The 26,911-nt window shown below is 38.7% G+C and overlaps 1 long non-coding RNA gene across 1 annotated transcript; it reads right to left on the reverse strand.

Annotated features, from left to right (window-relative positions):
* Nucleotides 1-7,095: 7,095 nt before the first annotated feature.
* Nucleotides 7,096-23,475, reverse strand: LOC309631588. Its single transcript, XR_014246387.1, has 2 exons — nt 20,027-23,475; nt 7,096-19,980 (listed from the first exon to the last, which is right to left on the reverse strand). It is a non-coding gene; the product is annotated as an uncharacterized lncRNA (long non-coding RNA).
* Nucleotides 23,476-26,911: the final 3,436 nt, after the last annotated feature.

The following is a 26,911-nucleotide window of genomic DNA, read 5'->3' on the forward strand; positions in this document are numbered from 1 at the left end:
ATTGCATCCACTCTGCATGCAGCATATGACACTGGGTTGTTACATTTTCCCTGAAACTAATTTGAGATTTCTTCAAGTTCTGCCAACCTAACCTGAAGAGGGAAATAGGCCATTCCTCTGATTGTTCGCTAACCTCACAATCCCCTTTTTTTTTTAGGAAGGACAAAGTTATTTATAGACCCTATTAATTTAGCTTAAATGATTCTAGCTACTGGCTATGTGTAATCAGCTTTTTCCTCCTTTCTACTTAGAGTTGGCTGGAAACATATCGGATGAGAGAATTAACAAAAGAGCATCCACAACTAATATCCTAATACAAGTGGGGTTTCCAGGCCATATGAAAAATAGTCAGACTTGGTCATCTGTATAGGAGGCTAGCTTGTTCACTGTGCTTAGAAACGCATGGGCACAGAGAGGTTCTTACCTTGGAAGTGCCCCTAATGTCCCATGGAATGGAATTGTTCACACTCCTCTGTATTTTCAAGCTCACAGAGCTAATTCACAGTAGGAATTTTAAAAAAAGATTTTGAGGAAGATTCTTGCTGGGAGATTAGGGAAGGGATTATTTGGTGAGGACCACTGGATGGTTTTGTTTTTCTCTGGGTAAATAGCCTTCTGGTTAATGCAGTGTCCATCACTTAATTTAATGGGAACAACTTGTGGCGTTATAATAGAAATGGGAGTCTGTTGCCCGCATGCTTCTGAGGAAATAGGCAGACAGGGAGAGAATTTCAGATCCTCTCAGATGGTGGGACCACCTCTGAGCCACCACGCCATCAATCTGGTCAACCCACTGGGTGAGCTGCTCATGAAGTGCCCATCCTGGCTGAAAGCTTACAAAGGACAGCACCCCTCCCATCCCATGTGGGAGGAGGTCTCAGAGGACTTTGAAGTAATTTCAAATTTTGAGAAAATTTTCCCAAAGAGTACAAAAAATTTATTGCATTTGGGGAAATGTTAACATCTTCCCACATTTAATTAATTTTTCCCCTCATGCTCTTCAATTTTTTGTCTATAATATAATCTATATCTATCTGTAATGTAATCTTTTTCTCTAAATGATTTGAGGGCTCTGACTTGGAAACCAAGACTAATCATACAACTTCCAGTCCAGAGGCAAGATTCTCATCGGCCTGACCTGGCTACAGGCTTTATCATCTCTGTCTCACAGAGCTGGAGTCCCCTGTAGGCTCAGCCCTGCTCCTGGTTCCCACTGCATGGCCTCACCTGGATCCAGGTGGTTCCAGCATCACAGCCTTCAGCTTAATTATCAGGCAATTCCTGATTACTCTCCCTCCCTGGCATTTCATTCAAAATTGCTACCAGGTCTCCCATTGTTTCCCAGAATCAGTGCCTGCCCACTTGTCCTGTCACCCATCCCTCGGCTCACATCATTAGGTCTGCTTTGGTGAGCGGCCTGCACTGCTGCCTCCGCCTGGTCCAGGGCCTTGCATCACTTCTCCCAGACCCTCTCTCAGAACCTGTTCGTGAATCACAGAGTGAGGACAGGCTTCCCATCCCTAGATGTTCTATCTCCCTGCACTTCAGAGTGAGCATCACCCCCTAGATTGCCTGTTGTGGGGTTTGTGGTACATGCTAGGACACTTGACTACAATCATGTTTATCCATCTTTTCATTCCATTCATTTATTTAATGACTACATCATTTATACTTACTTATTCTTGTTTGTTTGGATTTGACCAAATATTTCTATACAACTTGGACACTCTGCTTGACTATCCCCAGGGCATCCACTGTCAGTCTTCACATATAGGCTTGTTTCCCTTATCCCTGCTCATCTTAGTGGGTGGGTCTACAGACTGGCCATGAATCTTTCCACCTTCTCTGATTCAAAAGTGCAAAGATGATTATTCTCCCCCTGATACTTTTTATCTTTGTACTTGAAGGACACATATCACAGTGGGATTGACCTCTAGTTTGGATCTTAGTTCTGCTACTTTCTAGTTATATGACCTATGCTTAATTCATAGTAGCTATTTTTAGATTTCAGTTCAGCTGAAGTGATACATAACTACAATTACAAATAACAATGCTGTCTGATAAGTTCAATGCTAGAGATAGGTAAAATGTACTTTGGGAAAAGGAATCCCAGGTAAAGAGGCACTTAATTCTCTTAAGAGGTATGGAGAAGAGTAGTTCAATTAAGCTCCAGGTAAGAGGAAACAGCTGAGCTGGACTTTGAAGGATGGATAAGAGTTTGCCAGAAAGAGCAGAGGAGTGCATTTGAGTCAAATTGAGTCAGTATTTCCCAAACCTGGCACTATTGACATTTTGGGCTTGATACTTCTTCGGGTGGTGGGGGGAGGGTTGTCCTGTGCATTGCAGAACGCTTAACAGCATCCTTGTCCTCTGCCCACTAAATGCACCCTACCCCCTATTCCAGTCACGACAATGTCAAATGTCTCCTGGAGCCACGTCCCTAGCTGAGAATTCCAAGTTGGGACAATAGGAGATTCAAAAACACTAGGGATGCTTTCAGTATTTTCCCATTTTCACTGCTGCTCTGTTAGGTTCCACTTTCAAGAAAAGGAGAACTTAGTCTGATTTCTCAACTCTGTAAGTGATACTCTTTCTCATGAGTCATGTGAGTGATCACATACTCAGCCTGCTTATGTATGTCACCAAGATTATTGGATACTGAGTATGTGTCAGAGGCTATGCCAAGCACTGAGGACACAAAATCCTTCCTCTGTCATGGTTTATGGCGGAGGCTCAGAGCTTGAAATTTACTCCCTGTTTTGGTTTTTATACATGCCAGTCATTCTTTCAGAATTCTGTTCCAATTTTTGCATAATTTACTTATCACCATAAATCATTGTTTAGCTTGTCACAACTCATCGTCAATTCATAAAAATTATGATTGTTAGTATAATTATTAAAAATAAAATATGAATCACCTACACCTCCATTGATTTAATAATTATCATTAACCTTATGCCTTTTCCTATTGACTGCTTTAGGCTCTGTACCTTCACATTCAGGCTCTTCTGGACCCTTCTGATCTGTGAGTCTAGGACAAGGTGCATAAACCACAGTGCCAGGATCATGTATCAATTCTTGGTTAACCCAGATCCCTGCTAGTTTCTTTTTTTTCAACACCTACATCCTATTTGTTCTCTATTGATTGATCTGTTTTCTTGTTGATCTGGCTCTTACAGCATTAGCATTCACAATTCCGCATTCATTAAACACGCATAGGATTATTACTTATAGCAACAACAACAACAACAACCACAAAATTTGAAGGTGTACACACGTGCTTAGACTGGGGTGAGGTCAATCGTGACAAAGTGATCTCTGAAGTGTGGGCTCAGGTACAAAGCATACATATGCACTCAGCCCTAATGATTGTAAATGGTTCAAGAGCATTCCCATTCTCCAAATAATATCACTTGAGAGCTATTAAATGCCACCCACTTTGAACACTAGGTACTTTACGAAAGGCAGAGGACACTTAGTCCTCTACAATTGTAAGGCAGAGGAGCCTCGATCACGAAGGTGCATGTGTGTGTGCACTCTCGTGTGAGTATACTTTGATCAATTGTGATTCCTCTGAGTGTTGAGTATGTAAGTCTTCATCTCACATCAGCTTAGTCATGGGACCTATGGCCCTGATGATAACGACCTCATGTGAAAGGACATCTCAGTTGGAGGTGCTCTCCAAGTTGGAAACAGACCATTGCTTGTGTAAAACAATATCTGCTACAATTATACCATAAATCCTACTTTAAATTCTTTTCTGTAATTTAGAAATCTGTTTCTGTCTAGATGGCAAAATTTAATTTATTTACAGTGGTTCCCATTTACTTTCCTTTCAGTATAGTTTTACCATTTTTCTATGTTGGAAATTGATATGGAACATAAAAATGTTTAGAGTTGTCTGACAGCTCCCTGGGAAACTTAAAAGCCATTAATTTAGAAACAATTTTGCTTTTATATTTCATTTCTCAACTGGTTATGATGGAAGTAATTGTCATACCCAAAGGGGGAATTGTGACTTCAGGCAATACATAAACAGCTAACCGCTTTGGAAACAAAATTTTGTTTTCATGTAAGTGTCCCCAGTTATAAAGAAAAATAGAATTAAAATCTGGGAAGCATAATACCATGACAGAACTCTTTCTCAATAATAATCAAAGTTGCCAGACCTATGCATCCTACAATTAAATAAGAGAAAAATGGCTTATTTTACAAGTGTTTGTTGCCCCAAATGTTTGCTTAGGTGAGGCTGCACCTATATACTGTCCACTCAATCATTAAACACTCAACAAATCAATTCTTGATATTACGAAACACGTGGGATATCAGTGCCTCTGAATTTTATTGTATTATTATTTTTTAAGCTCTCTGAATTTTAATTTGTTATTTTAAGAATAAGGACAAAGGACCACCTTTGTAGAATTATTGGGAGGCATAGAAAATAACACACAAATCAGCGTGGATGTTTAATAAATGATAACTATTTCTGCCTACTGGTAGATATTGTCTGTGTGTATTTATGTGGCAGATCATCAGAAAACAAATAAATTCTGGCCCTTCTATTTTTTTAATCTGAATTGCAAAAGTGGCATTAGTAGAGTTAATGATATTACAACACCTTTTTTTGCCTTCTTATATATCATGAAATACTCTATTCACAATAGTACTCACTAAAAATCTGATCATGTTAAAAATTTAACTAACTTAACTGGTTGTTTTATCTACATAATGATCAAGAAATGATATGCCATATTGGGCATATTAAACTAATTGGTGAATTATTTCAAAAGTATGACACTGTTCTGGTCTACACACCTAGTTTCCTGCTATTAATTTTTATATTTAGAAAATGACAATTCAGCGAAGAGTTATTAAACATCCATAATTAGCAAGGCAATATGAGAGATAAAAAATGAATATTACATATCTGTATAGAAATTAACTGCAATTAAATTTCCTTTTGGAAATTAGGTCTTCTCCAAATTGCTTTATAAGAAGAATTCAGTCAAAAACCTAGGAGTCAGCAGAATACATGACACCCCCCACCCCAGCTGGAAACTGTATTTTCTGGCCTTCTTTGCAGGAGAGCTTGACTAAATTTGGGCCAATGGAATGTGAAAAGTGAAATGCGCAACTTCAAGATAATATTCTTAAATATGAGCTGCGCTTCTTGGAATTTCTTTTTCATATTCTTGTGCACAAGTCAGAGATCCTGGCCTTTGAGTTGGAGGCCAGAACAAGATGCATCTTTAGGGTGTAAATTTGTGGGAGGAGGGTTGAGAGTGTTTTATGTGCAGGATGATGGGTTCACCTAGATACTTGGGTGGCCAAAAAGATCTCCTATGGATATTTCTACTGTTAGTATACATTCTTCTTTTTATCTTTTAGTGATAGGTGGACACATGAATGACCATATGAAGACTACATTTCCCAGCCTCCCTTGCAGCTATAGGTGGTAATGTGTCAAAATGTAGATCAGTGGATGTCTGAAGGGATGGGTCCTCTCCCTTGCCCAAATTTCTTCTTCCCTTTGCAGTGGGCCTGGAATATGGTCATAGTTGTGAACTGTTTTTACGGGCATAGTGGTGAACTGTTTTTAACCATGTAGATGAAGACAATGCTCCCAAAAGATGGTGGAGCAACAAATTGGAAGACACTTGGGTACTTGAAGGACCTCATGGGTCATGATTGCCCCACATGGCTCACTCTACTTTTGGTTATCTTTGTTTCAGAATAGTCTACTCAATGATTAACACGTGTCCCCATGTATATATACTGATTTACTATTTCTAAACACTTTAAAATATATTACTTCATTTCATTGATTTTTTTAAAAAAAATCAAATGCCTAACATGGGGTCAGCCTAAGGGCTAGCTCTGAGGAAACAGTGATGATTCCCTGGGAAGGGACAGGGTATTTTAGAATGATAGAAATTTGGGAAGGCAGGAAAAGATAGGACTTGAAGCACAGATGCTGGGGTTTGTCTTATACAGAAGGTCTATCTCTTTTCCTTTAATTCAGTGGTTCTCAGCCTGTGATCTTCGGACCAGCAGCATCAGTGGCATCTGGAAACTTGTTAGAAATGCAAATTCTTTCCCAACCACCAGCCCAGACCTACAAAATCAGAAACTCTGGGGCCCAGCCCTCTATGTTATAACAAGTCCTTCAAGTGATTCTGATGCATGCTAAAGCTTGAGAATCAGAGATTTAATCCTTATAGCAGCTCTGAAAGCTAGTTAAGAGATCCAAAGTGTACCCATTTTATGTATGAAAGGACTGAAGCTTAGGAGGTTAGGCAGTTTACCTGTGGTAACACAGATGGTAAGTGGCAGACTCTGGGTTAGAATCCGTTTTCTGATCTAATTCCCATGTACCAGACCATTCATTCTCCCAACTCTCTATTTAAAGGATTGGGATTGGTTCCATACCTAGTACCTTTACAAAGTGGCAGCAGGGAAGTGGATTTTAGGCTACAGATGGAAGGTACAATTGCTGTTGGCTTCTGCAGATGGAGAGAAAAGAGGATTTTGCTGCAATGATCTCCCCTTGAGAATCTGCTGCTCTTTTCTCCATTGCTTAGGTGTGTTTCCTACTGACCCCACAGTCGGCCAAAGTAGGCTCAGGGACCTTTCTACAAAAATCTACTTTCCAGTGTTAAGAGAGTCTTTGCAGTGTAAAATGCCCCAAAAGGACCTTTCTGTGTGTGTTTCTCCAGCCATGGTGATTTAGCGATTGCCATTTATGTACTCCTGTCCAGGTGGTGTCAATTCAGAAACAATACTGAAACATTACCATGGCCATTCAGAGGGTATGCTAAACAGAGGTTAAAAAAAATAATTCCCCCATGTCTCCTTGCTGAGATAGGTGTGACAGTGTCCTTCAAGCTGATCTTCCATCATGGACAACATTGACCTGCATATAGTAAAAAGAATATGACAAGCACCACTTCTCATATTTTTAAACTAGATAAAAATTTCCAGGTGTCTTATCATCCATTGTAAAACTTATAATGAATAAATACTAAAATTACCATACTTTGACTTGTAATAGTCCCTTTTCTTTTTTTTTTTTTTAATGTTGAAATGGACCTCAGGTTATTTCTCTTTTTATTTATTTATTTATTTATTTATGGCTGTGTTGGTTCTTTGTTTCTGTGCGAGGGCTTTCTCTAGTTGTGGCAAGTGGGGGCCACTCTTCATCGCGGTGCACGGGCCTCTCACTATTGTGGCCTCTCTTGTTGCGGAGCACAGGCTCCAGACGCGCAGGCTCAGCAGTTGTGGCTCACGGGCCTAGTTGCTCTGCGGCATGTGGGATCTTCCCAGACCAGGGCTTGAACCTGTGTCCCCTGCATTGGCAGGCAGATTCTCAACCACTGCGCCGCCAGGGAAGCCCTCCCTTTTCTTTTTAACAAGGGGCTAGGACAGTCAAAATGGTGAATAAGATCTTCAACTGTTATGCTTCTTTATAACTCTGTTTTTGTTGGTTTGTGTAGATATGAAGCAATGCTGCTAAGTTGTCAGAAGTGAAGCAGATCTAAACTATGTTAAGGGGAGTGTTGTGGAAATAGAATTTTCTAGCTAAAAAGAGAAATGAGAGAATCCCAGAGGTGTGTACAAACTTTATTATACAATAGCTGCTACTTTTGTGAGGCTTCTGAGAAAAAAAAAATGTGCATGGAAGATAAAACCAGGACAAGGAAACCTAGGTTATTAGCTGGGGCTTTGGGCCCAAACTGCAATATGAATAGTGATCTTGTCTGGGTTGTAGGCAGGGCAGCTTTAATCCAAGCTAGAAATAGATCTGTGTTCTCAAAATATGTGAGCATTGCCCCTTTCCTCCTAAGTGCACGCAGGAATATCATCCCTCCGTGAGAAGGCAAACAAGCCAGGGAGGAGCAAGAACGGAAAAGCAATGACCTCAAAATCTAGAGTTCTTCTGGGTCGGGCAGGCTGCCCTCAAGAGGAACCATCTACCAAGCGTGGCATCAACGAAAGCTTGCCAAGAATAAAGGACACACTTAGCCAGGCTCATTGCAGAGAGCGCTCTACACCCAGGCACAGCCTACAAATAGAATGTTCTTTCCCTTGACCCTGACCCATTCTTGGTAGAAAGTTGAGGTTGAAGTGTCAGTGTCGGGTGAAAACTCCACCCAAGGCCAGCTCATTTATGGAACAGCTGGTCTGTTTGGAAAACTCACTGGAAAAAACATCAAACCAATTAGTGGTGCTTTGCAGACAAGTGACCTAATTGGCAGTATTTTTCACTTTTATACCTGTTTTAGGGCCCAGAAAAGACTCATTTATTCATCCAACAAATCTCTGTATTGGAGCACTCAATACCAGAATAGAATTTGTGGTTGCAAAGATCACTAAGAAGTGGTCTTGACAATGAAAATCTCCTTACATGTTCGAGAGACACAGCATCCAAGGAAGAAATCAAACCAAGTGACTATTCATTAAAATGATGGGAGAAAGAGAGAATACCAGATCGGCTTTAGCACAAAATGGGTGTTTTCATCTCCTTGGAAAACTAACACTTAAGAACTTCAAGCTTTATACTCTGAAAGACTGCATGAATAAACTCTGTTGACCCTAGTGTTTCCAAGATGCCTGATGTTTTTTTGTCTTTGTTCTTTGTTTTTCAGAGCTGACCTTTTCTTAATGATGTTTTACTGTAACTCAGGTTCACGTTGCATCAAATGGTATGTTTTTAGAAAAAAAATCCCATAGGACTTTCCTGGTAATTTTGCAGTGGTTTATTAGAATTTTAAATACTTTAGAAAATGGACTTTAAAAATCCACTTGAAAGAGTTTGAAAGAGAAAAAAATACTGACCTTTATAATAAATTGATATTGTTATAAAAATATACTCTAGAGAACACTGGAAATGGTCATTTAGAGTTGGACACTAGAAAAATAAGCTCTTTAATGTATCTCATAAATATTTTTATATGCCTTTCAAATGGTGAGAGAGTAGTACAGGGTATTTTTTTATCCATAATTATTTTCTTCTCATCACAGGTATCTGTCCAGTATAATTTACACGTGACATTTAGGTAGAAGTGGGAACATTCCATTTCCTGTTTCTAAATGCTGGCGTATTAACAGTGTCAACTAGTTCCTGAGTATTATAGTAATGTTGATTCTAGTGGTGGTTACACAGAGATAAGAATTTTGTGATACTCTATCTGAGGTTCTATCTCTGGAAAAGTGGTCAAATGTAGCTTGGCAAAGAGTTGGTCATTGTGAATGTAGTTTTTACACAGAAATAATGTGTTGGTTTTTTCAAGTATATAATGAAGGTTCTGGTTTGAAATCAGAGTTCTCTCCGGGAATGCTTAGGTGTAGAAGGGGAACCACACTTCCTAAAAAAAGGTTCTCTACCTCTGCACACAGTGCCTTGGGGGATCTCTCCTGGTCCTCCTTTTTTTTAACCCCTCTGAGTCCACTGGTTTCATCAAGGGGAGTCAAGTTCATACTCTGAGTACAGATGGACTAGGAAATAAGGGAAGATCCAAAGGCTCAACTAGAAAGTAGGGATGGGATCTTAAGTAAAGAATAGACAAGCCAAGGAAATGGGTTCATTAGCAGAGACTGGCAAGATCTTCTGATGTAAAAGGAGGTTTTGTTACTAATCCTTTTGAGTCAGGACTTGACAGGATCTTTCTGCCCAGTGTCGTTCAAGCTAACAGAATAAGACCAAGTTAGTTCATAAGCAAAGAAGAGCTGCATTCTTTGATCAAAGAACGGAGACATACGAGCTCCGCTGCGCTACAGCGCACGCTCTCTGTCCCCCGCACCCCCCCCCCCCACCACAGACGGTTGGCGCGGCTGCTTTATAGGGATCTGGTCCGCAGGGAGGGGGCGGAGCTCTCGCGGGGCTGGCGCAGCTGCGCTGTTCACGCTCCAGAGAGCAGTGTCGGGTGCAGCGTCTCTGCACACGGCCCGCCGCCCGCCATCTTGCGCTGAGGTGCGTGCGCAGCGCTTCTGCGTGCCGCTGACGGAGCTGAGGTGTTGCGCAGCCGTTCGCACTGGGAACGCCGGTCTGAGGTGCGGGTGCGAGCCGTCTGCACACAGCCCCCTACAGGCAAGTGAAACGAGACTAAGCACAAAGGAAGAGGTCAGACCTCATCACCTAGATTCCATCTGATTTTCCCCCGGGACCCCAGTGGGCTTTGCTGGTGACACTTTGATTGGCTATAATGTGAAAAATGAGTCCTCAAATCTTAATGACTTTACAAAGGTTTGTTCACTCCAAGTCCCACAGTGGTGGGGCTGGGCGCCACGTTGTCCGTCTTCTACCCAGACACCAGGAAGCAAGGACATCTCAGTGTGTGACCTCTGCAGTCACCGCGGCCGAGGTGGAGGAAGCTGGAGGGCTGTTCGTTAGCTCTTCAGTGCTTTGGCTGAGATGGGACACAAGTCCTTTCCGTCACTGTCCATTGGCCAGAGTCGGCTAAGGGGTCCCCATTTGCAAGGCGTGGGGGAAGGTGCACGGACGTTTAGTGAGCAGCACATGTCTGTGCCGAGCAGTTTGAGGGATAGTTCCCCGTTAGAGGGGTTGCGTGGCTGAGCCAGGAGTTCCGAGGAACTGCCCGGGGCCTTGAGCTGGTTATCCCCCTGGCTGCTTACAAGACTGTGACTCTGGACTTGGTTTAGCTTGTGCTTATACTCTTGGAATTGATGCCTTGGAGTGTCTTTGCGGGGGTGCTGCAGCCTTCTCGTAACACAGCTGCTATGGATCAGATTGATGGGAAGAGACCACGCAGCAACGTGCTGTAAGTTCTTGATTTACCTGTAATACTGATGGAAGCAGGAGTCAAGGCAGTAGATTTGTGTGCAGTGTTTGCTTTATCTAGTGTCTCATCTGGGGTACGTAGTTGCCTATGACAATTTTAGTACAGGAAATGTACACCAGAATTCATAAAGAAGCCAAATTATTCTGCACTCTGCCTATGCTTCTATTTGTGCTAACAATCGTAAGGGAGAGCTTACGGTGATTTGGCTCTGCTGGATCAGCATCTGCATGGCCACCTCCTAACGGGGGGTGGGGGGGGGAGGAAAAAGACTCAATGCCAGGGAGCCCTGAATGATACCTCCCTCCAGCTCTCTAGCAGCCCAGAAAGCTTTGCCAGTCCCCATCCTCAGGCCAAATCAGAATCCTGAGCCCCTGTTTACACTGGTTGGGCAGACCTCCAACTAAGGGGAAATGGAAGGGCACAGCCAGGTTTATTGGTTGTACAGGTGATTCTGTGGAAACATGGTTTCCTCCACTTAGACATCTTCTGACTAGCCTCACAGACTTGTGTCAAAAGCTTGCAGGAGAGGGCAGCAATGGAAGACAAAGAAAATATTAACAGGGTTGGGACCACTGAGAATGCAAAGCGTCAGCAACGTTCATGCCAAAAATTTCACAGCAGCAGAAGACAATGCCAGCAGCTTTGGTTAGGAAAAGAGACAAGGAATTGAGCACAGATAACAAGAGTGAGACATCAGGCACAGTTGCCCTCTGCTCAAATGTCAGTCCTTGACATAGGGCACTGGCAGCCTGGTGGAGACGTTGGCAGGCCTGGGCACTCTGCAGTGCCTTAGTAGGGCAGGTGTGGAGGCCGTGCTTTTGGAGAGTGCCAGCAGCAGACTTCCTGCTTTTGGTCTTGGCAGAGACGGGACTGGATCCATAGAGAGCAGGGCCAAGCAGGGCCATGAAATGGCTTATACTGTGTGGCAGGCAAGAGGGCCAATTCACAGAACACACCGGAAACTGTTCACAATTTCCAGAATCACCTGGGAGAGAACTGAGGCAGAGTGGAGTTTCTCCAGAGGGGTTGAGTATGCAAAAATATTTTTTGGCCTATGAATGTGACCTAGGACTCCACAGAGACATATGACCATCCAGGTGGTTCTTCTTTACTTCTGTTTCTTAAATATTTGTTTAGCACTTAGTGGTGGAAAATAAAAGTTGTAAACCCTCTTTATTTCAAAATAAGGGATTTTATATCATATTATTTAGTTATGATTTATATTTTTTATTTTATTTATGACATGCATTTACTATGTGCAATTGTTTTGAGCCTAACAACTTTTGGGGAAGCACTTGACATCCAATCTGTAGGATAAAATGAATAATTTATTCCTGTTGGCAGCTCTGCACTGTGCCCTACTTGGTCTCAGAATTCCAGCTGGTTCAGTGACATCAGATGATAGTTTGAAATCAGCTATGGTGGAAATATTCACACCATGGAAATCAGCTAACGTAAAAATTAGGGCTTTTTTTTTTTTTTTTTTTTGAGAGCCACTTTACAACTACTGACCCCATTTACACCACTCTTCCCATCAATACAAAAAGTTGAATCCAGTTGAATTTTGCCTGTAGGCAACTGAGAGCTTTTGAAATGAGGAATAATGTTTTCAAAGACAGGTTTAGAGATATTAATCTGGCATTGATACATAGAAAATGCAAGAGTTGAGAGACAGCAAATTTATATGACCCGCTTAAAAAAATTCTGGAAAAAGAAATTAAGTTCTTGAACTTAAGTGGTGGTGGTATAAATGAAAAGGAAGAAATGAGTCAAAGAACCTTTTAGTGAAGACTTGATTTTGGCAAAGAAGGTCAAGGTGATTGGTCCTTAGTATATGCTCCTTAAATATTTGTTGAATTAAATCAAATTTGAATGAAACTTTGGTTTACAAATTTAATTCTCTTTTTCTTTTCCCCTGTTCTTTCTTAGATCATTGTCCATTCTCTTTGATTGTTCTTTGCATAAACCTATTTCTGTTTTTTATGTTGTTTTTTTTTTCCCCATCATTTTATTTTTCTTTACTTCAGTCCTAGAGTAATTAGTAACCAATCTTACTAGCTGCTCAGAAACTAGGATAGCAAATCTCTTGGCCAGTGAGGTGATAGATCTATTCCTCCCAGAGATTAGGTAGTCAGTATTCCCCAACACAGGTATTACAACATAGCCTATTTCTGGATTGAAAATACTTCATACTCTCAGCATGCTTATTTATCTTATTTCAGTAACATTTTATAGATGGGAACAAAAAAATGAATGAAATATGAGTCACCTTTAAAACTTGCAGCATGCCTGTCAAATTAATTGCACAATCTAACCACCAAATTCATTCCTTTAATTGAATGTCTTATAGGTGTTACCCTTCAGCATATGCTATAGTTAGTGATCAATTGTTGCCATAAATGATTTAACATTTGTATACATGTGAGATGACATGCCATAATTCATGGAAATGCCAATGCTATGAAATAACCACAAACAGTGATAAATGTGCTGTCAATTTCTGTATAATTACTCCAGATCTATCATCCCACTTTTGTATGTTGAAATGCATTAGTGCATTAACAAATGTGCATCACCCCCAGTGATCAATATCCTGTTTCAAATTATAGTGTGTTACTATATAATTATCATGTTATTCTTTCCAATGATTTTTCTGTCCAGCTATTTCAATTTGAAAGTAAAACCACAGATTATCTACCTGGATGGGAATGGTGGATATGTGCAATTTTAATTTAGACATTAATTATGGCTTGTGACTTCACTTACATGTTAGATGATTTAATTTGTCCACTTCAAATAGTCTCTTCTGACTAGCTGTATTGTGCCCCCAATAAATCTTACTCTCTGAGCCTTTGATCTGAGAACTTTTTTTTTAGTGTGCTACTTTGGTCTTTTCTTCCTTCTCTTTTACTTTGCTTTCTCTTTCTTGATTCTGTTTATTTCATTTTGCTGAGGTAGTATTCTCTAGATTAAATCTTGTATTTTCTAGATTAAATATTAAGGTCAGTTAGGTCAAAGCAATAATAGTCAATTTAAAACTACCTCTCTGGGCTTCCCTGGTGGCGCAGTGGTTGAGAATCTGCCTGCCAATGCAGGGGACACGGGTTCAAGCCCTGATCTGGGAAGATCCCACATGCCGCGGAGCAACTAGGCCCGTGAGCCACAACTACTGAGCCTGCACGTCTGGAGCCTGTGCTCCGCAGCAAGAGAGGCCGCAATAGGGAGAGGCCCGCGCACTGCGATGAAGAGTGGCCCCCACTTGCCGCAACTAGAGAAAGCCCTCACACAGAAACGAAGACCCAACACAGCCAAAAATAAATAAATAAGTAAATAAAATTAAAAACAAACAAACAAAAACTATAAAAATAAAACTACCTCTCTGACAGGCAAAAAAGGCAATTTCTGTACATTCAATATTTTAAGAATTTGTGATAATTTCTAGAAAGAATAGAGAGAACATAAATACCTCAGTTTTGCAGGCATCCTTAGCCTAGTCACATCCTTATAAAGGGACAATAAGGTATACATCTTTGGCCTTGCTCAGAACCGCTGAAGATGCACAACAAGAAGTCACCAGTAATTTGGCTGAAATGTGAGTCTGGCCTGCCCATGCTCCAAGACTGTCACCCAGCTAGTGGTGGCACTGGATGACCCTCAGCAGCTACCTCTCAGGGCTGCTCTGTTGTTTTCCTCTTGCAAAAGCAATGGTTTTTATTTGTTATTTATTATTTTTTTATTGGATAAATTAGACACATAACATTGTATAAATCTAAGGCTTCGTGTTACTTTGAAACATTTATAAATTGTAATATGGTTGCCATTGTAACAATATTTATATAACATACTTACAGTACAATAATGTCTATGTTCAATAAACTGTACATTAAATTTCTATGGCTATTTTAGTATTTTTTACAACTTTGTATCCTTAAACACTAATCTTACCCCCTCCACCCACATCACCTCGTAACTACCATTTTGCTCTAATTTTTTTTCTTCTTTTTTTTACATTTTTGCCTTTCTAAGATTGCACATATAAGTGTTATCATACAGTATTTGTCTTTCTATGTCTGGCTTATCTCATTCAGCATAATGCCCTCAAGGTCCATCCATGTTGTTGCAAATGGCAGGATATCCTCCTTTCTCATGGTTGAATAATATTCCATGGTGTATATATACCACATCTTTTTTATCCATTCAACCTTTGATGAGCATTTGAGTTGTTTCCATATCTTGGCTATTGTGAATAGTGCTGCCATAAACATAGGGGTGCATATAGGGTTGAATTCCAGTTATCATTTCCTTTGAATATATTCACAGAAGTGGAATTGTGGATCGTAAGGTAGGTCTATTCTTGATTTTTTGAGGAACCTCCATATTGCTTTCCATAGTGGTTGGACCAATTTACATTCCCCACCAACAGTGGATAAGGGTTCATTTTCACTACCTCTTCACCAGCTCCTACTGTCTCTTGTCTTCTTGATGACAGCCATTCTAACAGATGTGAGGTGATAGCTCACTGTGGTTTTTATTTGCATTTCCCTGATGATTAGTGATGTTGAACATCTTTTCATGTGCCCAAGGGCCATTTTGATATCCTCTTTGGAAAAATGTCCATTTAATTCTGCCTATTTTGAAATCAGATTGTTTTTGGTTATTAAGTTGTGTTAGGTCTTTACATATTAACCCCTTATCTGATATATGATTTGTAAAGATTTTCTCCCATTCTGCAGGCTGTATTTTCATTTTGTTGTTTCTTTTGCTATGCCAAAGCTTTTGAGCTTGATGTAGTCCCATTTGTTGATTTTTGCTTTTGCTGTTTGTGAAAAGCAATCATTTTTAGAAGTTATATAATATTAGTTTCTTTTTGAAAAAAAATTGCCATTCACTGAGAGACAATACTCTAGTAACGTTTAAAAAAAAAAAAAAGTATTGTGGTCTGAACACCTAAGCAAGAAAAGTGTGACAATTGAAATAAACATAATTCAAGAGGAAGTGAGACACCTGAGAAACCATAGTACTTTCTCCAAACTTGTGGATTTGGGGATTAGGGACCTTCTCTGGATGTAGTGTGTGCTGGTTCAAGGTCTACGACAAAGCAGTTGTAGCAGTAGCAGGGCTTTTCTGCATTCCTCCGACTTCTCTATGGCTCTAAAAACTCCTCCAGGCCAAGGGTATCCTATAGTGGTTGACAGCATAAAGTAGGACAGAAATCCCCAGGCAACCCCCAGCTAACTCTCTTCTGCAGTGTTTCTGAGGGCTTCCTGATCTCCAGGACTCTAGCTCACCTTTCCACACCTGCAAGTTCCAGTTCCTTTTCTTTGCCTCCTGGTTTCTCTGGATATAAGCCTGAATTTTTTTTTTTTTAACTTCAGTACTTTTCAAACCTACTCAACTGAATTCATTATCAGAATTCTTCCTTCAGTTCCCAAAATGAATTTTTAAAAGGCGCTTAATGACCTCTCAACCTGATTTCATCCCCTCATTCAAGCTTTCTTCATTCCAAATCTACTGGCTGAATTTCTCTCTTGTGTACTGTCCATGCTCTATCCTCAGGTTTTTGACTGAGACTAAACAATTCTTCTCTCCACGTTTTCCTTTGTTAATTTCTATTCATCTGTCAAATAAATCTTGGTTCCATTGTCCCTTTGCAAGAGAAGTTCTTCCTGAATCTCCCTGGCTAGGTGAAATCCTCTTATGTCATCACTGCATTGCAATTTTACATTTATTCGATTATTTGGTTAACATCTTCCTTCTCCACTATATTGTAAGCTGCTCAAGGGCAGGGATCATGTTTATTTTTGTTCATAATACTTGTTAATACTTTCTTTCCCTCTTATTGTGTGTGTGGTAATGTGTGTGTATGTGTACATGTATGTCTGTGTATATGTATTTAATGAACTGATGGATGAATGAATGGATGAATAGATGAAAACTCTTTACAGAAACTTGCAACTGTGTTGGGAAATTATCTAATCTGTATATACAAGGAGAACAACAAATGGTAAATATGGACATTAGAAACACAAGTAAAAACTTTGCAAGATAATTTCAAAACTTCTATAAAATAAAATATCCTTAAAACTTTAAAATAATGCATTTTAAAAAACAGAATGTACAAAAGACTTTACTATACATTGTCTCATTTACTTCTCAGAACAGCCTTATCTCCATTTCAGAGTCAAGGAAGGTGAGATCAGATAAGGCAAGGAACTTTTTCAAGGACAGTATTTTGAACCCAGATTGTCTGATTCCTAGGACAGATCTGTGGAAAGCCACAAACCAAACTGCTACCATTTCTAGTATAAAGTGATTAATATTCTCAGTTTAGCATTTCACTTAATGTTGTAAACTGGTGAATTTTGATTTTAATGATGTTTTGTAGTTGAGCTTTCTTTTGAGGATAGATATTGATAGAAATTGTAGGGGTTTAGATCAAGCCATGCCAAGATATGCTATTCTAATATATTGATTATTTTGAATTAAAGGCACTTGAAAAACAGCAGATGCAGGAGGGGCACTTTGACCTTCCTTTTTCTTCTTAAAAGCAGGTACTCAACCTGTACCAGGAGGAAGGAAAACATTCTCATCAGCAGAGACAGGGAGTCAGGCAGACAAATCTATAGAAACAGACCTTATTAAACTAACCCTAATCTTCCTAGTTACTTTTCCACAACTAACTGTCCAGCCCGAACCCTTCTTCTTGTCACCTTTCCGTTGTTTACCACTCTTTTTCCCACCTAGTATGTAAGTGTTTGGCTCTCTTTCTTTGGGTCTTCATCTTTCTTGTGAAGTCTCCCATGGACATGTAAAAATCACTAAATAAAATTTCTGTGCTTTTCTCCTGTTAATCTGTCTTATGTCAGTTTAATTCTTAGGCCCAATCAGAGACCTAAAGAGGGTAGAGGAGAAATTTTCCCTTAGAAGGTCAATAAAAAGATGGGAATGTTTACCTGAAATATCAACTTACGTAACATTTTCCCATAACACTGGTATAAACTAACAAACTACAGCCGTTTCTCCAGGGCATAAAATCAAAACATTTTGCTAGAGATTTTAAAACATCCATATGTTGAGCATCTTACCCCTGGCAAGCAGATTACGCTGTTCATGAAGACAGAAGGTATGAGCCAGAGCCAGGCATTTATAAGGTGAATTTCATCAAATAGACATAATACTTGTCTTAATTCACTCTCTGTAGTCAAAGGAGATCCACAAATCAAGGAGAACATTGTGATGATTAATTTTATGTGTTACCTTGACTGGGCCATGGAGTGCCCAGACATTTGGCCACCCATTATTCTGAGTATGTCTTTGTAGGGTATTTCTGGATGATACTAATATTTGAATTGGTAGACTGAGTAAAGCCTCTTGCTCTCTCTAATGTGTGTGGGCCTCATCTAATCAGTTGATTACCTGAGTAGAACAAAAAGCCAGAATAAAAGTCTGCCTGACAGTGTAAGCTGGGACATTGGTCTTTTCCTGCTTTTGGACTTGAACTGAAAAACTGCCTCTTCTTGGATTTTGAGCCTGACAACTTTGAGACCGGACACTATTGAGTTTCCCAGTTCTCAGGTGTTTGGACTTGGACTAGGACTTGAACTATAACTATACCATGAACTCGCCTGGGTCTCCATCTGGCTGACATATACATATATATATATAGAGAGAGAGATATAGATATAGATATCCTACAGGTTCTGTTTCTCTGGGAACCTTGACTAATATAGATTTTTGGTACTGGATCCATGGGGGTGACGCTGCCACCCCAGTGGGGCCAGAAGGCAAGAAGACATGGAGCCAAAGAGGATTATATTCAAACCTTAAGATCTAATGGAATTTGCCTTGTTATGTTTGAACTTTCTTGGGGCCCATCACCTCTTTCTTCCTTCTGATTGCTCCCCCTTTTTTAAAAAAAATTATTTATTTATTTATTTTTGGCTGCATTGTGTCTTCATTGCTGCACGCAGGCTTTCTCTAGTTGTGGCGAGCAGGGGCTACTCTTCGTTGCGGTGTGTGGTCTTCTCATTGCGGTGGCTTCTCTTGTTGCAGAACACGGGCTCTAGGTGCGTGGGCTTCAGTAGTTGTGGCACGTGGACTCAGTAGTTGTGGCTCATGGGCTCTAGAGCGCAGGCTCAGTAGTTGTGGCGCACGGGCTTAGTTGCTGTGCGGCATGTGGGATCTTCCCGGACCAGGGATCAAACCCATGTCCCCTTCATTGGCAGGCGGATTCTTAACCACTGCACCACCAGGGAAGTCCCTGATTGCTCCCTTTTTGAGTGGAAATATCTATCATATGTTCGTTCCATCATTGTATTTTGGAAGCACATAACTTGTCTACTTTTAGTAGTTCACAGCTAGAGATATATTTTGCCTCAGGATCAATTGTACCTTTAATCTCCACATATTTGACTTAGATGATATTTAGATAAGGTTTTAGACACTAGACTTGAGAGTTGATGTTGGAACAAATTAAGACTTTTGGGCTGTTGAGTTGGAGTAAATGTGTTTTGCATGTGAGAAGGACATGAATTTTGGGGGATCAGGGTCCAGAATGCTATAGACTGAATTGTGTCCTCCCCTTTTCCCCAATTTGCTTGATAGTTTTTGGAGAGCAAGACTTTGGGAGATAATTAGGTTTGGATGAGGTCATGGGGTAGGGTCCTCATTATGTGATTGGTGCCCTTATAAGAGGAGATACCAGAGAACTTTCTCTCTCTCTCCTCACCATGTGAGGACAAAAAAGTGAAGTTGTCTGTTTACAAGTCAGGAAGAGAATCCTCACCAGAAACTGGCACCTTGGCATTTGGCACGCTGGCACCTTGATCTTGGACTTCTGGCCTCCTAGAACTGTGAGAAAATAAATTTTTGTTGTTTAAGCCAACTGGTCTGTGGTATTTTGTTATGGTAGATTAAGCAAAGACAGAATTTAATCATTATTTCATAAACATCGAAACCACCTAAGACACCCTTTTGAGATCATATAATTGAACTCAAACGAACCATGTTCTTCCTTTTTCTCCATAGAAATTGAAGTAATAAAAATACTGCATGGGAAAACAAGTCACGAGTTTGCTGTGTTTCGCTGAAGGCAGTCACCCTCCCTGTTACGGCCCGCCTGTCCTCTGGCCACTGGGTGTTTGGATGCATTCGTTGTCTGAGGCTGGCCCTAACTTTTAACCTTTTATGGATGCATTCGTTGTCTGAGGCTGGCCATAACTTTTAACCTTTTAGTAAGGAGCCCTTCATTTGTTCATCAGCTTCCTTACAATGACTGAAAGCCAGGACCAAGTATTTTAACACTGAGAGAAAACCCCAGCAGATTTGTACGTCTTTCAAAGAGTTTGTATTCATATCTTCCGGCTTCTTACCATCCACTCTTTTTGAAAAAGAAAAAGATCAGGACAACTTGAGAACTCTTGTCCATGATGTATGAAGTTAATTATTTACTCTAAAAATATTTTATTAAAACTTTTTCAAAAGGATGATAAAAGATAAAAGTGCAAAGTTAAATTGTTCATAAATACCTTTTACTAATTTTTAATATTATATATAGGTGTCACAAAAACATTAAAATATGAAATAGCTTATAGGGACCATGGCCAGTTTCTTAAAGTAATAATTTAAAGTACATTTAGATTGAGAAATAAGAGAACCATATAATCTAAAAATACTGTCTTGTGCTAGAACTGAGAAAGCATTGCATAGCAAATGCATATTTTCAAAATGATATATGTATAATTTTTAATGTACTCTTGGGGAAATACAAATACTCTTGTTAAGAAATGCAAACTTAAATAATTAGATATAATATTTGTAATACACATTATTGTAGAGAATATGGGGCTAGAGTATTTTTCCTATACTGTTTTCTGGGGTACAGAACTGGCATATCCTCTTTGAAAGGTAGATTGGCAAAGTATTAAAAAATGTAAAAAAAATAACACCTGTCCTTTCACCCAACTAGTCCGTATTTAAAATTTATGAATTTCTCACATATGTGCACAAAAATGAAAAAGAAACAATTCAATATCAACTAATAGAAATGTTTAATGAATTATAAAAATATTGCCAAGGCATAATACAACATGAGAAAATTAAAATGAAAACACTGTGTATGCAATATTTCCAAAATGTGTATATACATATATATGTATGTACATACACATACATATGTACATATGTATGTATATCTGTGTGCATGTGGGTTTGTATGTATATAGACGTCATGCATTATGTAGAAAATTTGTGGTAAGATACCTAAAAATGCTTAATAGTAGTCACATTTGTAGGTGAGATTGAGAAAAAAGAAAATATTTTTTGTAGTTTGTATTTTTCAAATAAATTTGTGTATTACTTTCATGGTAAAATACTTTAAATTTAAAAATAAAATATACTGAAGAGTCCCAGAACAAGTATGTCTATTTTTCCCCATATTTTGAGAAAAAAAGTCACAGATATTAGCAATATCTAATGAAGAATCCTGCAACTTCCTAAGAAACTTCCTAAGTTTCTTCCTAAGAAATATAAGAGGTTTCCCAAACAGAGAAGAATATGTAATTCACAAACTGATTTATTTTTCTGGATTTTCTTAGATCTTGAAAATGTAAATAAGTGTGGAATGAACATTTTTCCATAAGGTTGAACAGATAAGAACATTTGGAAATAAAAGTATTAAACAGGGAATAGATTCTTCAGATATTAAATTCTTTGTATGCTATAATAATTTAAACTATAAAAATGGCATTATGCTAAACAAAAATGACAAAATAAATGGACCAAAAGAGACTCTTTTATGTAAAAGACAATTATGTGATGATTAAACATCACAAATCAATGAGAGACATGTGGATCACTCAATAAATCATACTAAGACTGTTGATTAATCAGTATCAATTATTAAATAATTAACCAAGGCAAGTTTTTTCAATAGCACTAAAATATATTCAATGAAAATTTTAAAGTAATAGGTTTAATAAAACTCCAAACCATAAAAGACCAGAAAAATATAAATAAATATTTATCAACCCTCTACGTGGACATCTTCTATTTTGAAAAGCAATGAAAGAAATTACCTTGGCAATGGTAGTATATTTCACTACAATTAAATGTTTTTTAAAAAATCTGTTGCTCAAAATTAAAAGACAAATTTGTTAAGCAGACTACAAATTTGGAGAACATTTATAATACATATTACAGAGTCAGGGTTAACATGTTTGATAAACAAACATAAAAGGCACACATAATAAATTGTGCACTTAAGACACACTAAGATTCCAAAAAATAAGTAGTCACCAAACAATTTAGTGAAAATACAAATGGCAAAATGCTATATACATATGAGAAAATATTAAGTAACAAGTCATAAAATGTCAATTGAAACAACAAAATAACATGTTTGGACTATGAACTTATCTAAATTTTAAAAATGTGAATAACAATACTTGCAAGAGTATTTTTTCATAAACTGCTGTGGGAATGTAAATCACACAGCCCTTTAGAAAGCAATTTTCTGGTGTATTGAAAACCTAAAAAGTAGTAGTACTTTTCCACTCACTGATAGAAATTTATCTAAGGAAATAAGGTGAAATGCCTCATGCATAAAAATGATCCTGGAAACACACACATGTATTTATATGATTAACAGTAAGGCTTAAATGATTAACAGTAAGGAGATGGTTAAATAATTGAGATGAGCAATTATGGAGACATTTAAAATGACGTTTGCAAAGAGCATGCTATAATTTAAATGGAAAAGAAATATATAATAACGTATGCATATAGTTTGGTTTCAATTATGCAAAGACAGCACATATACAAGATAGAAGAAGGAATAAAATATATTAACGGTAGACCAGTCAGTAGCCTTGCTTCAACATAAACACAGTAGCAGGATCATATTGTTGCTATTAAAATTTAATAGGTTTACTTTACAGGAGCGGTTGTTACTGCCCATCCATGATGATAAGAATTTGATTGAAAAATAATGTCTTTTCTGCCATTTGTTAATTGACTGGCTTTGGAAAGCAGCTACTCAACCTCTTTCCTTCTCAGGCTCTTTGGCTCTCATATGCTATTAGCAACAATAATACCTCAGTCTCAAGGTCACTTGAAAGATAGAATAAGGTATGAATGTGAAAGTGTGCTGTAAATGGCATTTAAATGTTACATGTTTTCATTAAATAATTATCAAGTATCCTAGTCCTGCCTGGGTCTGTGGCTGAATTCTACTGACACAGAATCAATCGCACGGGTAACTTCATGGCTACCTTTGAGTGATATTCCTGTTATGAAGTACATTTGGAAATTCACCAATGGTACAGATTTGTCCTTCAACATCAAATCAAAGTTATATTCATGTCAGCGAGATAGTACACAAAGAAAGAGCTGTCAGGTTGTTAATATGAAAAGCTCTGACTAATTTATAAAAGTATTCAGTTGAAAAATAATGGAAAGGCAAGCTGCCAATGTGAAAAGCAACGTGCAAATGAGAATTGGAGCATAAGACCTAGAAATTTTATCAGAGAAAAACTTGAAAGATGTTGGTATAAAAGACAAAAATGACAGACACAAAACTGAAGGGTGACAGACACTTGAACAGGCTATTTTGATTGAATAATTATTTTTAGTCATCTTTATTTTATTTTTTAAGCTTATTAGAGTATAATTGTTTTACAATGTTGTGTTAGTTTCTGCTGTACAATGAAGTGAATCAGCTATATGTACACCTATATCCCCTCCCTCTTGGACCTCCCTCCCAGCCCCCACCCCATCCCACCCATCTAGGTCGACACAGAGCACAGAGCTGAGCTCCCTGTGCTATACAGCAGGTTCCCACTAGCTATCGTTTTTTCACACGGTAGTGTATTTATGTTAAACCTAATCTCCCAATTAGTCCCACCCTCCCCTTCCCCCACTTTGTCCACATGTCTGTTCTGTATGTCTACGTCTCTATTCCTGCCCTGCAGATAGGTTCATCTGTACTATTTTTCTAGATTCCACATACGTGAATTAATATACAATATTTGTTTTTTTCTTTCTGGCTTACTTCACTCTGTATGACAGACTCTAGGTCCATCCACATCTCTACAAATGACCCAATTTCGTTCCTTTTGATGGCTAATATTCCATTGTATATATGTACCACATCTTTATCCATTCTTCTGTCATTGGACGCCATCTTTAAACGGAATGATTTTCATTGCATAGGTGCAACCTGCTATAAAGGGAATAAAACCCAGAGAGGACAAAAGAAAAAGGAGTGGACTCAAATGCAGTGTGAGAAACTGCCTCTGTCTGGAATTCTAAAGCTTGCACAACGATAACCATGGATGGGGCTCGAATCACCACCTTCTTTAGGTGAGTCTTGAGGTAAGTCTTTCCTGCATCACCATTTCCCTTGCCATGATTAATTGCCCCTCAAAGATAAATATGACTGCAAAACAGGACAGAAATATGAAGCTTACATTAGATAATTACAAAATGTAAGGGTGGGAAAGGAAGAAGAAGAGTGAATAAGTAGAGGTATGTTTATGTATTTGGGGGAGAAAATGTAAATGTGAAGACTTGACATCACTCTTCCCCCTGCAATCAGATGGACACAACCAGGCACTCACTGTAACTGTTGCTCTGGTTTCTGGAGTAAAAGAATCACCTTCTACAGCCTTGCTCTGCAGCTGAGCATATGAATGCCCAAAATATCTGGTTAGTATGACTAATTCTATTGCAGCTCTTGCCAACTACTTTTGAAAAAAATAAGCCCAACTAATTAATTGACAATTAACTGCATATATCATTTGTCAACAATTGCTTGCACTTCTTTTGCTTAAATCTAAAATCAAAGTAACTTCAGAGTGTTGGAGTAGTTTATGCTTGACCTCCTTATTGATACCAAATTGCCTGCATTCAACAAATTTTACTGTTTACTTTCTAGTATAAAAGCAATATATTCTCATTAAAGAAAGGTTTTAAAACACAGAGAAGTACAAAAAAAGATTAAACATTATAGTTCTATTAGTTAAAGCTAAAGCTACATGATTTTTCATATGTTGTTTTTCTATATGTATTTTTACATATTTATGCTTAACAATATAATTTATATTTTTTATTTAATAATGTCACTACATATTTCTTAAATGTATGTCTTAATGACTGTGTCATATTCCCTCTAGTTGGTGGCACAATTAACACTGGTTCACTGAATCATACCTCTAGTTCATGGCACTAGATTGTCCTACTATGATATACACAGGGCTAAAAATCTTTGTATACAACTCTTTTATACAGCTGACATTATTTTCTTAGGGTTCATTTCAAGAAGCAGATTATTTTCCAATTGTTTTTGCTAATAGTTGCTATCTATGAATTATTCTAAACCACATTACAGGCCTTTACCTCAGGAACTACTAGATTACTGGGTATGAAAGGTTTTTAAAGCCTTTAAGATAAAATATATCCTTCTTATCTTAAAGCCAGCAAGTTTTTAATTAAGAAATATTAGAAGCATTTTCATTAAAGTAAGCAATAAAGCAAATGTGTCCACTAACATCGCTATTATTTAACTATGTTTTGGGGATAGTAGTTTACACAATTAGACTACAGGATATGATATTGGACTTGAGGTAAAAAAATTGGCAAGGAGATGTAAAATTTTCTCTGATCATATGAGAGTACGCTTGGAAAAATCCACACTGAAAAATCACTCAAACAATAAGAGAATTTAGTAGTATAGATAGGCACAAATTAATATTCAGAAATCAGTGAAAGGATAAAATTCTTAGAAATATACCTTACAATAAAAGTGTAAAAGAGAAGTAAACGAAGATTAGGAATACAAACCTATTTTTAAAAAAAACACCAAATAATCTCCAAAGAAAACAAAACAGCCTGTATGGTGAAATAAATTCTGAAACATTGTTTTTTTGTTTTTTAAAATTAATTAGTTAATTAATTAATTAATTTTTGGCTGTGTTGGGTCTTTCTTGCTGCATGCGGGCTTTCTTTTCTCTAGTTGCGGAGAGCGAGGGCTGCTCTTCGTTGTGGTGCGCAGGATTCTCATTGCGGTGGTTTCTCTTGTTGCGGATCATGGTCTCTAGGGTGTGTGGGCTTCAGTAGTTGTGGCATGCAGGCTCTGTACTTGTGGCTCGCGGGCTCTAGAGCGCAGGCTCAGTAGTTGTGGCTCACTGGCTTAGTTGCTCCACGGCATGTAGGACCTTCCTGGACCAGAGCTCGAACCCGTGTCTCCTGCATTGGCAGGCGTATTCTTAACCACTGCGCCATCAGGGAAGTCCCAATTCTGATACATTGTTGAGGTAAATGTAAATTGTTTCCAGTCTTTTGGAAAGCAGTTTGGCGAATGAGTAACATGGCTGATTGAAGGGGCAGTGGTCCTGGCCCACTCCAGTGGTCAGAGCGGTTCCCTTCTGACTCTGACCACACGATTCGCAATGGGACTCTGCAGTTCTTGTCAGTAAAGTCACTCCCCCATCCCTGAATCTGGGCCGGCCTTGTGACTGTCACAGGCTAACAGAAGGCTTTGTAATTCACTATAAACATCTCTTTATGCTGTCAAGTTTAGTACATTCTCATATCACAAATACTTTTGGTCTTAGTTTTGTCTTATTAAATTATTCCTTCTGTTTTTTAAAAAATTTTATTTATTTATTTTTGGCTGTGTTGGGTCTTCGTTGCTGTGTGTGGGCTTTGTCTAGTTGCAGCCAGCGGGGGCTACTCTTCGTTGCAGTGCACGGGCTTCTCATTGTGGTGGCTTCTCTTGTTGCGGAACACAGGCTCTAGGTGCGTGGGCTTCAGTAGTTGTGGCATGCAGGTTCAGTAGTTGTGGCTCATGGGCTCTAGAGCACAAGCTCAGTAATTGTGGTGCACGGGCTTAGTTGCTCCGCGGCATGTGGGATCTTTCCGGACCAGGGATCGAATCCGTGTCCCCTGCATTGGCAGGCGGATTCTTAACCACTGCACTACCAGGGAAGTCTCTATTCCTTCTGTTTTAAAAAACTTCACTGAATTGCCTGTTTGACCAGCCTTGTTTTGTGTATCTTTTTTTTTGTTGTTAAAGAGATGATCGTTACAACTATAACTTTATAAAAGAGCTGTAA

This window comes from Balaenoptera borealis (genome assembly GCF_965194805.1).
Source record: "Balaenoptera borealis genome assembly, chromosome: 7".
Taxonomy (NCBI): domain Eukaryota; kingdom Metazoa; phylum Chordata; class Mammalia; order Artiodactyla; family Balaenopteridae; genus Balaenoptera; species Balaenoptera borealis.